Source organism: Plecotus auritus, assembly GCF_963455305.1.
Source record: "Plecotus auritus genome assembly, chromosome: 7".
NCBI lineage: Eukaryota > Metazoa > Chordata > Mammalia > Chiroptera > Vespertilionidae > Plecotus > Plecotus auritus.
This window is the reverse complement of record NC_137774.1, coordinates 103,001,343-103,013,846: the sequence shown is the minus strand read 5'-3', so window position 1 is coordinate 103,013,846 and position 12,504 is coordinate 103,001,343. Positions and strand designations below refer to the sequence as shown.

Here is a 12,504-nt window from a genome sequence, read left to right as displayed (position 1 = left end):
AAGGCCTGTCTTGTATAACTGTATAGACTATATTCCTTTAAAATCCCTCACATTTAAATAATGAGTCACTCTTTAGGACAGCAAGCCTTTGGAGTTTTACAAAAAGGAAACAGTATAACTCCACAAGGACTTGACATTATATTACTTATGTTGTGCCAATAATCTCACCAGAATTTGATACCCTGAACTAAATCTCTGAGAAGGCAGTACCACTATTGTACTCATTGTGCAGTCAGAGCATTTGAGGCTGAGTGGGATTTGTCTAAGGTTTGTTGGCTTATAGTATCAAAATTAGGACTCAAACCTAGGTTGTTTGCTTTCAAAGTCACATGTGCTTTTAATTGCTCTGCCATACTGCATTTCAGCCTTCACTAAAGTGATTTGCATTTTAACTCACTTAATAAGCAACTCATATTCACCGCTGGGATAAGCTAAGCAAGTAACTCTCTGAGTTTCAATTATCTACTGAGGAAAATGTGTATAATGGTATCGAATACATAGGGTTATTTTTAGAGTTAACGTTGTTAATAGACATAAAATAGTTAGCTCCTTCATATTCTGGCATGAAGTTCATGCTCAAGAAATGTTAGTTTTCTATTCTTCCTATGCCACTTACCTGTCTGATCTGCAACTCACCTTGGCTCAGGTTTTGTGGAACTCAAAGCGGATAAACTGGTGACTACGTTATGACCAGTCTTTATTCCCACCGTTTCGAAAAGATCAAAAAAGATCTTATTGAAGGTGCAAAGAAATCCTTGATGTGCCTGCAGACCATCGTGAGCAGAGTACTGTGGATTCACAGAGAGGGGAATGAATGAGCTTTTATGCTCAGGGCAGGAGGCACAGAAAGAAATTTCAGAGGTCTTATGGAGGATAGGGCACTTGGAGCTGAGCCTTAAAGAACAAGCACAGTAAGAAAAAGTAGAGAAAGAAGCAACTGCATTTTATGTCATGGAAACAGCACAACAAAGGCAGACAGTACACAGTGGATCAGTGAATCAGAGGAATAGCTGCTGGCATCTGAGGGCAATTCCAGGGCAAGAGACCAGGAGGGAAGCCCCAGGAAATGGGCTTCTTGGAGCAGGAGAGCACCTGATGTCTCAGCAAATGTATTGCTTTGAAAATTAGTGTTTCTTGTTTTACTTAGATTACCCTGAATAACTAATAGACATTTTTATTTTGGCTGCTTTTGAATTGCAAAATTTTATGAAATATTTTGGCCTTGATCTTATCAATTACTCAGAAATCATTGATTTAGTTAAATGTAACAATACTTAAATTTATTATATAATAACAACAGGCTAAAAAACAAAGCATGTTGAAGCATAATCAATTTACTTTTTTAAAAAAACCTGACTGCATAAGGGCTTGTGGGGATTACTTGCTTTTTCGGAACTAAAACATTTAATACTCGTTGTGTTCATGTCACTGACTTTCAAAGTTCGGGCATGTCAGTCTTATAAGCAGCATGAAGAGAACTCATAGAAGGGATTTGGTAAAATTCCCCATTTGGCTAAGATGGTTGAACTAAAACTGCTTAGTTCAACTATCTTATAAAAAAAAAAAAACCCTAGAAAAGACTTGCTGACATTGAGAAATGCTTTTTAATTATTGTTTTAACTGTCATAATTCATGGAACTATTGTGAATCCAATTTTTAAAGGTAAATTTTAACTTTAAGAAAAGCTGGTGTACCTTCTCAAGATTTCTCTTCCTGAGTTAAATTAGAACCATTGGGTCCTGGGGTTTATAAAGACACATATTTGAGCAAAACCTTAAAGCGAGAGAATGAAAAGTAGATGCTCAAAGTGATTTATTTCATTGCTTTAGAATAAATACTATGTTTTATAACTAATTAAAGTAGTTCATAGATATTATGTGTCACTAGAGCAAACATGTATATAGTTAATGTATTTTTTGGGGGTATTTATTTTAAATGAGGACTACTTTGAGGTTCAATTGTGCCCTGCCCCCTTTGCTAAAATAAGGACAAACTCTGAAGCTGCTCTCTGGTCTGTGAGCACTTGTAGCTTGGGATATTTAAAGAGTGTTCTCAGAATCCTGTCTCTTTTGCTAAAGAAATTTGAAGTCAGTCAAGTGACTGTCACTTCAAGTTCACAATTTCCAGCTTGCTTTCTTACAATGAATTTTCCAGAACACACAATAATCTATTTTATGCAGCTGTGTGCTGCAGTATTTAAGTTTTAATCTTCGAGTTTATGCTGGCAATTTCATTTTGTGGGAATGGGTACTCTTTGATGCTCTGTTTTCATCCTGTTCATTGCCATGGTACTAACACAGAACTTGTGTGTTTATTAAATGTCTGATGAAGTGCGTTGGAGTGATAATGAGCTTATGTTCCTTTCACAAGCATATCATCTATTTACAAAATATCTGGTTTTAATTTTATTTTATACATATACAGAGGCCCAGTGCATGAGGGGAGGGTCCCTCAGCCTGACCTGCACCCTCTCGCAATCCACGACACCTTGGGGGATGTCTGATTGCCGGTTTAGGCCTGATTCCTATAGTTGGACATCCGGCAGTCAGACATCCCTCTTGCAATCCAGGACCACTCGCTCCTAACTGCTCGCCTGCCTGCCTGCTCACTCCTTACTGCTCAGCTCGCCACTCCTTAGCACTGCTGTGGAGGTGAGAGAGGCTCTTACCACCGCTGCTGCACTCGCCAGCAGTGAACCCCACTTCTGGCTGAGCAGCGCTTGTGCTGTGAGAGCGCACTGACCACTGGGGGCAGCTCCTGCATTGAGTGTCTGCCCCCTGGTGGTCAGTGCGCATCATAGAAACCGGTCATTCTGGTTGTTCCATCATAATGATCACTTAGGCTTTTATATATATAGACTGGAGGCCAGCCTGGTGCATGAAATTCATGCATGGGGGGGGAGTGTCCCTCAGCCCAGCCTGCACCCTCTCCAATCTGGGACCCCCTAGAAGGATGTCCTACTGCCAGTTTACAGGGAACGGGCCTAAACCGGCAGTCAGACATCACTCTCGCAATCCGGGACTGCTGGCTCCTAACCACTCACCTGCCTGCCTGCCTACCTGATTGCCCCTAACTACTCTGCCTGCCAGCCTGCTTGCCCCCAACTTCCCCCCACTGCCGGCCTGTTTGCCCCTAAATGCCGCCCCTGCCAGCCTGATCACCCCCAACTGCCCTCCGTGCCAGTGTGCTCACCCCCAACTGCCCTCCCCACTGGCCTGCTCTCCCCTAACTGCCCCCCTGCTGGCCTGCTCACTCCAAACTGCCCCCCCCTACTGTCCTGATCACCTCCAACTGACCCCCACTGACAGGGTGAGGGGCTGAGGGCTGTTTTCAGGCTGGCCACGCCCCCTGGTGATCCAGGCTCCCAGCCCCTCCTTTTTTTCTTTTCTTTCTTTTTTTCAGCGCCTCCTTGAGCGGAGGCCAGGGTTGGCTGGAAGCAGGTATCTGGGATTTATTTATCTTCTATAATTGAAACTTTGTAGCCTTGAGCTGAGACCAGGGCCAGCCAGGGCGGGTGGGAAGCTTGGCTTTCTCCATCGCCGGAAGCAACCCAAGCCTCCTGCTCGCTCCAGCTCCATGGCCATCGCTATCTTTGTTGGGCTAATTTGCATACTCACTCCTGATTGGCTGTGGGTGTAGTGGAGTGATGGTCAATTTGCATGTTTCTCTTTTATTAGTGTAGATTATAAAAAGCAATGCAGTCTTACTTTTTCCTGGCCTTTCCCCATATACCCATCCTGGCCAACCTCTTCTCATAATCAGTTAGACCAGTGATCGGCAAACTCATTAGTCAACAGAGCCAAATATCAACAGTACAACTATTGAAATTTATTTTAAGAGCTAAATTTTTTAAACTTAAACTTCTTCTAACACCACTTCTTCAAAATAGACTCGCCCAGGCCATGGTATTTTGTGGAAGAGCCACACTCAAGGGGCCAAAGAGCCGCATGTGGCTTGTGAGCCGCAGTTTGCTGACCACAGAGTTAGACTATTTTAAGTATGTTATTGTGAAGGGATTTAAAAAATGACTAAAGGAGAAGTCAAGACATGTCCATGGCTGAGTAGCTCAGTTGGTTAGAGCATTGTCCTGATGTGCCAGGATTGCATCTTTCATCCCTGGTCAGGGCACATACAAGAATCAACCAATGAAGGTATACATAAGTGGAACAACAAGTCGATTTATCTCTTTCTCTCCCTTCTTCTCTCTTTCTAAAAATCAATAAATTAAAAAGATAAATTATAAAACATCTTTAAAAAAGAAAAAGACAAGCCATGATAATATAAACTATGTCCAGCACATGTAATTTAACATTCCCCTTAGTTGCATCTTATTTGTAGAGCAAACCATGATCTAGAAAAGGCATTTAAGGATAATGAAGAGCACAGAAAAATATTTGGAAGGCTGCACCCCAAATTCTTATTGTTTTGTTTACATCTGAGAAATAGAGGTGGAGACAGAGGATGGGAAAATTCTTTATTTCTTTTTATTTCTGACATTCACCCTTTTGAAATGTAAAAAGGCATAATGTATTATGGGTTAATATTTCCAGAAGTATGAATTCTGATAATTGTGTATAGACCAGCAATGGACCCAAGTAGTCACAATACATCGAATGAATTGTTTTATGTAAAAGAAAATTATATAAGAATTGTTATAAATATCTAGCATTTATTTTGAAATTTTATTATGTGCTAGGAACTATTTTAGGAGCTAGCTGCACACTTATTATCCCATTTAATCTTCACACTAATCCCATGAAATAGAGATAATTATTATCCTCTTTCAGAGATGAAATTGCTGCAGGGGGAAATTTATTATCTTACTAAGCTTCAACAGCTGGCAAGTGGTGGTTCACACTTTGAACTCAGGTATTCAGACTCCAGAACACACACGTGTATTTACTACTCTCCTCCCTGGTTGTGATTGGTTAGCCAGAGAGATACTCCTTGTCTTCAGTCCTGATGGTTGAAAGTTTCTGTAAGATGATTTCACATTCCAGAGCCAGATCCAGAGCAAAAAGAAGATCCTGGCGACTTCCCCGCAGGAGGACGCCCCCTCGGTGTCCACATCCTACTTCACCCAGCTACAAAGTTGGGGACAAGATAGCTACCCGCAAGGCCTGCAGGCATGCCCTGGCCAAGCTGGGCCGCGCCAGCGACCGCATCATCGCTCTGGATGGGGACACCAAGAACTCCACCTTCTCGGACCTCTTCAAAAAGGAGCACCCAGTTCGCTTCATCGAGTGCTACATTGCCGAGCAGAAGATGGTGAGCATCGCCGTGGGCTGTGCCACACGCAACAGGACCGCCCCCTTCTGCAGCACCTTCGCAGCCTTCTACACGCGGGCCTTTTACCAGATTCGCATGGCGGCCATCTCCGAGAGCAACATCAGCCTCTGTGGCTCCCACTGCGGCGTGTCCATTGGGGAAGACTGGCCCTCTCAGATGGCCCTGGAAGATCTGGCCATGTTTCGATCAGTCCCCATGTCAACTGTCTTCTACCCAAGTGATGGGTTGTCTACAGAGAAGGCGGTGGAACTAGCAGCCAATACGAAGGGTATCTGCTTCATCCGGACCAGCCGCCCAGAAAACGCCATCATCTATAGCAACAACGAGGATTTCCAAATCGGACAAGCCAAGGTGGTCCTGAAGAGCCAGGATGACTAGGTGACTGTGATCGGAGCCGGGGTGACCCTGCACGAGGCCTTGGCTGCTGCTGACCTGCTGAAGAAAGAGAAGATCAACATTCGCGTGTTGGACCCTTTCACCATCAAACCTCTGGACCGTAAACTCATTCTTGACAGTGCCCGGGCGACCAAGGGCAGAATCCTCACCGTGGAGGACCACTACTACGAAGGTGGCATAGGCGAGGCAGTGTCCTCTGCAGTAGCGGGCGAGCCTGGCGTCACTGTGACCCACCTGGCTATCAGCCAGGTTCCAAGAAGCGGGAAGCCGGCTGAACTGCTGAAGATGTTTGACAGTGACAAGGATGCCATTGTGCAAGCTGTGAAGGGCCTTGTCACCAAGGCCTAGGAAGGGGGCTTCTACACATTCCTGAGAGATTCTGGCAGGTGCTCAAAGAGGTACTGAGAGGAGTAGCAAATATATCTTTTGTGAAAAATAAAAAAATAATAATAAAATAAAAATGGACAGATATAGTCCTGGCCAGTGTGGCTCAGTTGGTTGGAGCATTGTCCCGTGCACTAAAGGGTTGTGGGCTGGATCCCTGGTTGGGGTGCAACCGGTCAATGTTTCTAACATTGATGTTTCTCTCTCTCCCTCTCCCTTCCTCTCTTTCTAAAATCAATTAAAACAGATTAATAGAAAAAAAAATGGACAGACATATACATTTAAGTGTTTGTAAATTAAATTTAAATTAAAGCTCTGAAAAATGAGTGGAGAAAATGGGAATCCAGAAATTAGATAAATGCATGGACTTCAGTGTGGATTAATTCCTTACTCAGATTAGTGAGCATCGGAATGTTCCAGCCTGTGTAGTAAAATTTTTAAAAAGAATCTACTGAATCTATGAGCTCTTGAAAACAAAAAGAAATAAAATGTAATTACCAAGACTTATGCATGAAATGGTTCAGAGAAGGTTTAAGCCCATGTCTTCCTTTAGAGTACTTCACATTTTGGGGAAGACTGTGAGTTACAATTGCTACAGTGGCCATTATTATAGTATGTTTTTAGTGCTGTGTTTATCCAGCTGTGTAAAAGTGGTGTAGGAATAATCAAAGACTCATATTAAAGGGAAATCTTAAGTACCACTTTACTTAAATAATAAATGCGACAGAAAGGAGTAATGATAAAATGGACATCAGAATCAAGAATGTTTATTGTTAATTTTTAAATTAGCCATATTCTCCGTCCTGACCATTCATGATTTAAAGGTCAGTTTATGGTTCTCCAGAGCAGTGGCTGAGGCAGTGAATCTAATCTGGGTCTTGTTGTTTTCACTGGGCATTTGCTTTTCAGTATCATAGCATTACAGTAGAGAGTGCTTGCTGGTGTAATATATGGGGAAAGTAATAGATAATTGCAGGATTAATGGCTAGAAATAATTAAAATGACACTACTAAGCTCTGTCTTTTCAGGAAGAGAACTCCAATTAAGCCACATCTCCTTTCCATTATCATTCCACTGCCAATTAAAGTCTGATATATTTTGTCAGTTTTATACAGAAGAAGCTTTTAGTCTTTCATATATTCAAATTTACATTTTGGCAAGGTTATAAAGAGCTCTGTCATTTAAATTTCATATGCCTGTAAAAGACTCCACTCAGACCATCCTTTACCCACTTTGCAACTTCTCTCATTGTCACCGATCAAAAAATGCCTGTTATTGTCACAGCTGTGTGATGCTTGTTAGCTTTTAACATTTATAATTTCTCAGAATGCAATTATGTAAGAAATAAAAATTCAGAATAGTTAAGCAAAGGGCACATGACACAGTAATAAGAATTCTAATTTATATACCCTTTATAGGCATCACAGTTTTGTTTGGGTCAAGTGTGAGACAGAGTTGCCTTTATTTTATGCTCTTCAAGGCAATGGAGACTTAGAAGGACAGAAACTTATTATTAGGCGCTGGTATATTATTTGTTTATGCTTTTAATATTCACCCATATTAATGCTTATTGATTTTAGAGAAAGGGGAGGAGAGAGAGAGAAAAAGATCTATGTGAGAGAGAACATCAATCGGTTGCCTTCCTTACATGTCCTGACAAAGAATCGAACCCTCAACCTTTCGGTATACTGGACAACACTCCAACCAACTGGCAAGGGCTAGTATATTTGTTTTTTATCTGCAATAATGGTAGAATGATTTTTAGGGGAACATGGGTAGTAGAAAAAATATGAAAATTGCTCTTTTAAAGTTACACATAGGTTTAACCTACTTAATGGTAGAAAATTGGTAGTAGAGAAGCAGCATGGCTTGTTAGAAAGTGGTAGTTTCTGGAATCGAGCAGTCCTGAGTTTGAATCTCCAGCTCTATATCTTACTAATTTGGAGGCATTGGTGAAGTTATATATTTTCCCCAAATATCAGTTTCCTCCTCATTGATATGAGGGTAATAATATGCAGTCAGAAGTTTTTATGAAAAGCAGAGAGACAATGCTTGGAAAGCACCAACTGGCAAAGAACAGATAGCACATATTTGGTATCTGGTGATTGTTATTGTTGGGGCTTTGGCTTTCATTCTATTGTTATATGAGCTCTGTTATTGCTAGTCCCAGATGTCCCATATTGCTTCTCTCCATTATTCTTAGAAGACACAGCATGTGGATTCTCAGAAACACATTTCTTCTGATCTTATCAAAATTTTGAGCTAATCACTAAGAAATCTCTTGCAAGAATAAAGCATTATAAATCCAAAGATAAATGACTATTCATATCTCTGTTCTCCTTATCCATTGATTTCTTTATCTCTTTGTCTTTGATGTAGACAATAAAAAATTCACTGTGGAAGACGAAAGCAAGTACACAGATTTTATTCTTCATTCAATGTTAAAGAGAATTGTAATAGAGGTGGAATCTATGAATAGGCTGCCTTAATATTTGAAAATGGCCCATTTGATCCTTGTGTTAATAAAACAGATACAAATTTTTGAAACTAATAAGTCTGTAATCTATCTTTGTTGTTTGTTTTACTATTGTTGTTTTGCAAATAGTAAAACCTTTCGTACTTGAAAGTTGATCTCAGAATATTCTTATATTTTTGGCATACCACAAACGTTTAATATTAGTAATCCCTTTGGTAAATAATGATGTAAATGATTCTAATTCTACAAACATGTTTTAACTTCCTTATTTAAAAAACACACACACCTTTCTTGGACCCACATTTTCTTCCAGCCATGCTTCTTATCACTATATATCTTTATAGCAAATTCCTTGGAAAAGTCAATATTCAGTGACTCCACTTCTTCTCTTTATTTTCTTTTCCAAACCCACATCTTCATCAAATTACCTCTTATGAAGTATTGCCAATGACCTCCATGCTGCTAGATTAAATGCTTATTTCTTAGTCTTATCATACCTGACCTGTCAGCTTCATTTGACAAAGTGATCGCTTTCTCCTATCTAAATCCTATCTTCATTTAGCTTTCAGGATATTACTCTCTCTTTATAGTTATTTCATCAATTATGTCTTTTCAGCCCATTTTGCTAGTTTTTCCACATTGTCCCAAATGAGTACTCAACTTCTGTGCTTCATCTCTTTCCTATCTCCACTCATCCTGTAGGTGGTCTCATCTAGGATTACCAGTGACCACTAACAAATATCTATATCCCGAATTTCCCACCAGATTGCAGATTTGTTGGTACAACTGCTTGATGCCATCACTTGAATGACTATTAGGTACCCCAATTTACCTTCTTTGCCTTTCCCATGCTTCCTCTTTCTTTGGCAGCATTTCTCATTTCAGTAATGGGAATTCTATCTGTCTAGTTACTCGGATCTAAAAAACTTGGAGACACCTTTGGTTTTCATCTCTCAGATCCCATCTATTAGTAAATTCTGTTTGTCCTACCTTCAAAATATATCCTTAAATCTGACTACTCCTTGCTTCTTGGGAGTCAAGTCTAAACCATCATCAGCTCTCATCATATGTAACACAGCCCAGCAAGTCTCCTTGCTTCTACATCTGCCTCTGTGCTTTACTCTTTCCATATAAGCCAGGTTAGGTGTCCCTCTTCTGTGCTTCTCATCTCATGAAGTGAAGTATCTAAAGGCCTTATAGTGCATCCAAGGCCTGGGTTGCTCTGCTTTCACTCCACTGTCTCTCTCATCCCATTTATTCTCCCTTCTTTACTCTACTCCAGCCTCACTAGATTCCAAAGACAAGCAGCCAAGCACTTGCTTACCAGAGGGTCATAACTGCACTCTTTCCATTGCCTTCAACTCCCTTTCCTCAAAATGCACCTTGCTCACTCCCTCATTTCTTTCAAGTCTCTGTTCAAATGCATCTTCTCTCTGAAGCTTTCCTGGACATCCTTTCAGAAAACATCACATATCACCTTGACAAATCCTTTCCCCCTAATCTAATTTCTTTGATCTCCAAGGCACTTAGCACTATATGCTATTTGTTAAATGTTTATTTTTATTTCCTGCCTACTCTTTTATGCTAAAAGTTCTTGGAGAGCTTGAGCTTTATCTAGATTACTAAATCTCAGTGCCCAGAACAGAGCCTATAACTAGTAGGCACTCAAAAAACATTTCTTGAGTAAATAAATGATTGAATAAATGAAATACAGATAGCTATAATTGCTTATAATACAGGACTTAATCCAAATTTAGGAGATCTGGAGAGATTTTTTTTAAAAAATATATTTTTATTGATTTCAGAGAGGAAGGGAGAAGGAGAGAGATAGAAACATCAGTGATGAGAGAGAATCATTGATCGGCTGCCTCCTGCATGCCCCCTACTGGGGATCGAGCCCACAACCCAGGCATGTGCCCTTGACTGGAATTGAACCCAGGACCCTTCAGTCCACAGGCCGATGCTCTATTTACTGAGCCAAACCAGCTAGGGCTGGAGAATTTTTTTTTTTTAAAGAAGTGACTTCTAAGCCTAGACTTAGAGAATGAGTAGGAGTTAATTAGCTAGAGATGAAGAAAAAGAGCTTCTGATAAAGGAAAATGAGTGTGCTACATGAATTAAAGTATTTTATGCTAAGTGGAGTGTAATTTGTATTTGGAACAGAGAGTGGGGTAGGGCAGTGGCAATGGATATGGTTGAAGATATAAGTACAGAGCTGCTCACCATGAAGGCTTTATATACCACTGGTGGCCTGGTGCATGAATTTGTGCACATTGAAAGGAAATTAATTAGAAGAAATATTTTAATATCGCTATTTGCCCCTTCTTTATAATAGAAGTGTCAACCAAATTCATGATTGACAATAACAGATGGAAACACACACACGTGCGATTGGCACCAGTGAGAGCTTTATATGTATTGCACATGCATGAGTCAACTTAGCCTTTTATAGATATAGAATAAACTTGCTTAATTAGACCTGTTTTCTGATGTAGCTAAACTTCTTCCAGCCCAGTGAAGCCACCCAACTTCTCTTTCAGGTAATTGTCAGCAACACAGCAGTAAATATCAACACGAAGCAGATTATTATTGTAGATCACACAAGGAGAACAAAGGGCAAAATATTTAACTGCAGCAGTGTTTGACTCTATTCTGCACAGTGAGAAAACCTTAAGTCATTTTTAAGGTCCACCATTTCTTACTTCCTTTTGGTCGGGTCAAGTTTCTAAGCTTTCTAAATCTCCGTTTTCCAGCTAATGAAAAGAAAATAGGATTCCCCCGAGTCTCCTATCTACCTACTCAAGGACTTCTGTGAGGATCAAATGAGATGAGGCTTGGGAAAATGCTTCACAGATATTTGGTTACAGTGTAAAATATTTCCATCTGGCTATAAAGCAAGTCATGTTCCTGAGCTGAAGAAACTCCAAGGAGGATGGTTGCTAGGGACAGGAAGCCAGGCATTGCTACATGACATCATTACCCAGACGGACACTTAGCATATTAGCCTTTTATATATATAGATGTTAATTATCTTTGGAGTGTACCTGAAAGAAAATGGCTGTCCCTTAGCGCTTTAAAGAGAAAAGTGTCATGCATTTTAGAAAGTTCACACCAGCTCCCACATTTAAATTGATTGAGAGAGAAGTGGGGAGGGAAGATCAGCTTGGAGTCTACGGAAGAGATCTGGGTGAAAACCCAGGCTCCTGACGGGAAAGTGGCAGTGCAGTTGGAGAGCAGCAGAGTCTGAGATATTTCTGAGCCTGAATTGAAGGACTCTAAAGATGAAGAAAAGAAAGGACTAGACTGTGTCCTTATATTTAAAGAGATATAATTATAGAGTCCCCAACCTATCTTTGCATGTCTGAATTGCCAGTGAATTCCTAAGATAATTGTAAATATGTTCTTGTAATACTCTATGCATATTTTCCTCATGAAATTTATAAAATTATGGAGAATTGATGAATTATGATTTGTGTGGAATTTAACCTACAAAAATTTGCTAAGTACTTAATTTGTGCAAAGTGTCCTGTTTTTGGACTACAAAAAAGTGTAAGAAATTATATTTTTTCTTACTGAGTTTAAATGATAAAAAGTTACTTGTCTATTTGATTACTTGTATCTTAAATATTTCAGTATTGAAGAATATACTATGGACCTAGAAAGTTCAGTCATCTTCCTGATTTGGCTCAACAATGTGTTTCTGCAGTTTGGAAAAAACAACAACAAAAATCTTCCTAATGGCAGGTACCATTTTTGAACTCTATGTGTCAAGCTCTATGAACTCTATGTAGTAGCTCACATGTGTATTATTTCATTTAATCTTTATTACGATCATATGGGGAAAGGTATAATTCCTGTTTTGTATGGGTGAAAAAACTAAGGTTCTGAGAAGCTAGTTAACTTGCCTAATGTCACACAATAAGTAAACGGTAGGACCAGGAGAGAATTAATTATCAGTA

At 40.0% G+C, this 12,504-nt stretch overlaps 1 pseudogene across 1 annotated transcript; it reads left to right on the top strand.

Annotated features, from left to right (window-relative positions):
- The first annotated feature begins 686 nt into the window (after nucleotides 1-686).
- Nucleotides 687-6,033, top strand: LOC308252732 (transketolase-like; annotated as a pseudogene). The gene is made up of 2 exons: nucleotides 687-785; nucleotides 5,001-6,033. The product of its transcript is annotated as a transketolase-like (transcript).
- The last annotated feature ends 6,471 nt before the right edge of the window (nucleotides 6,034-12,504 follow it).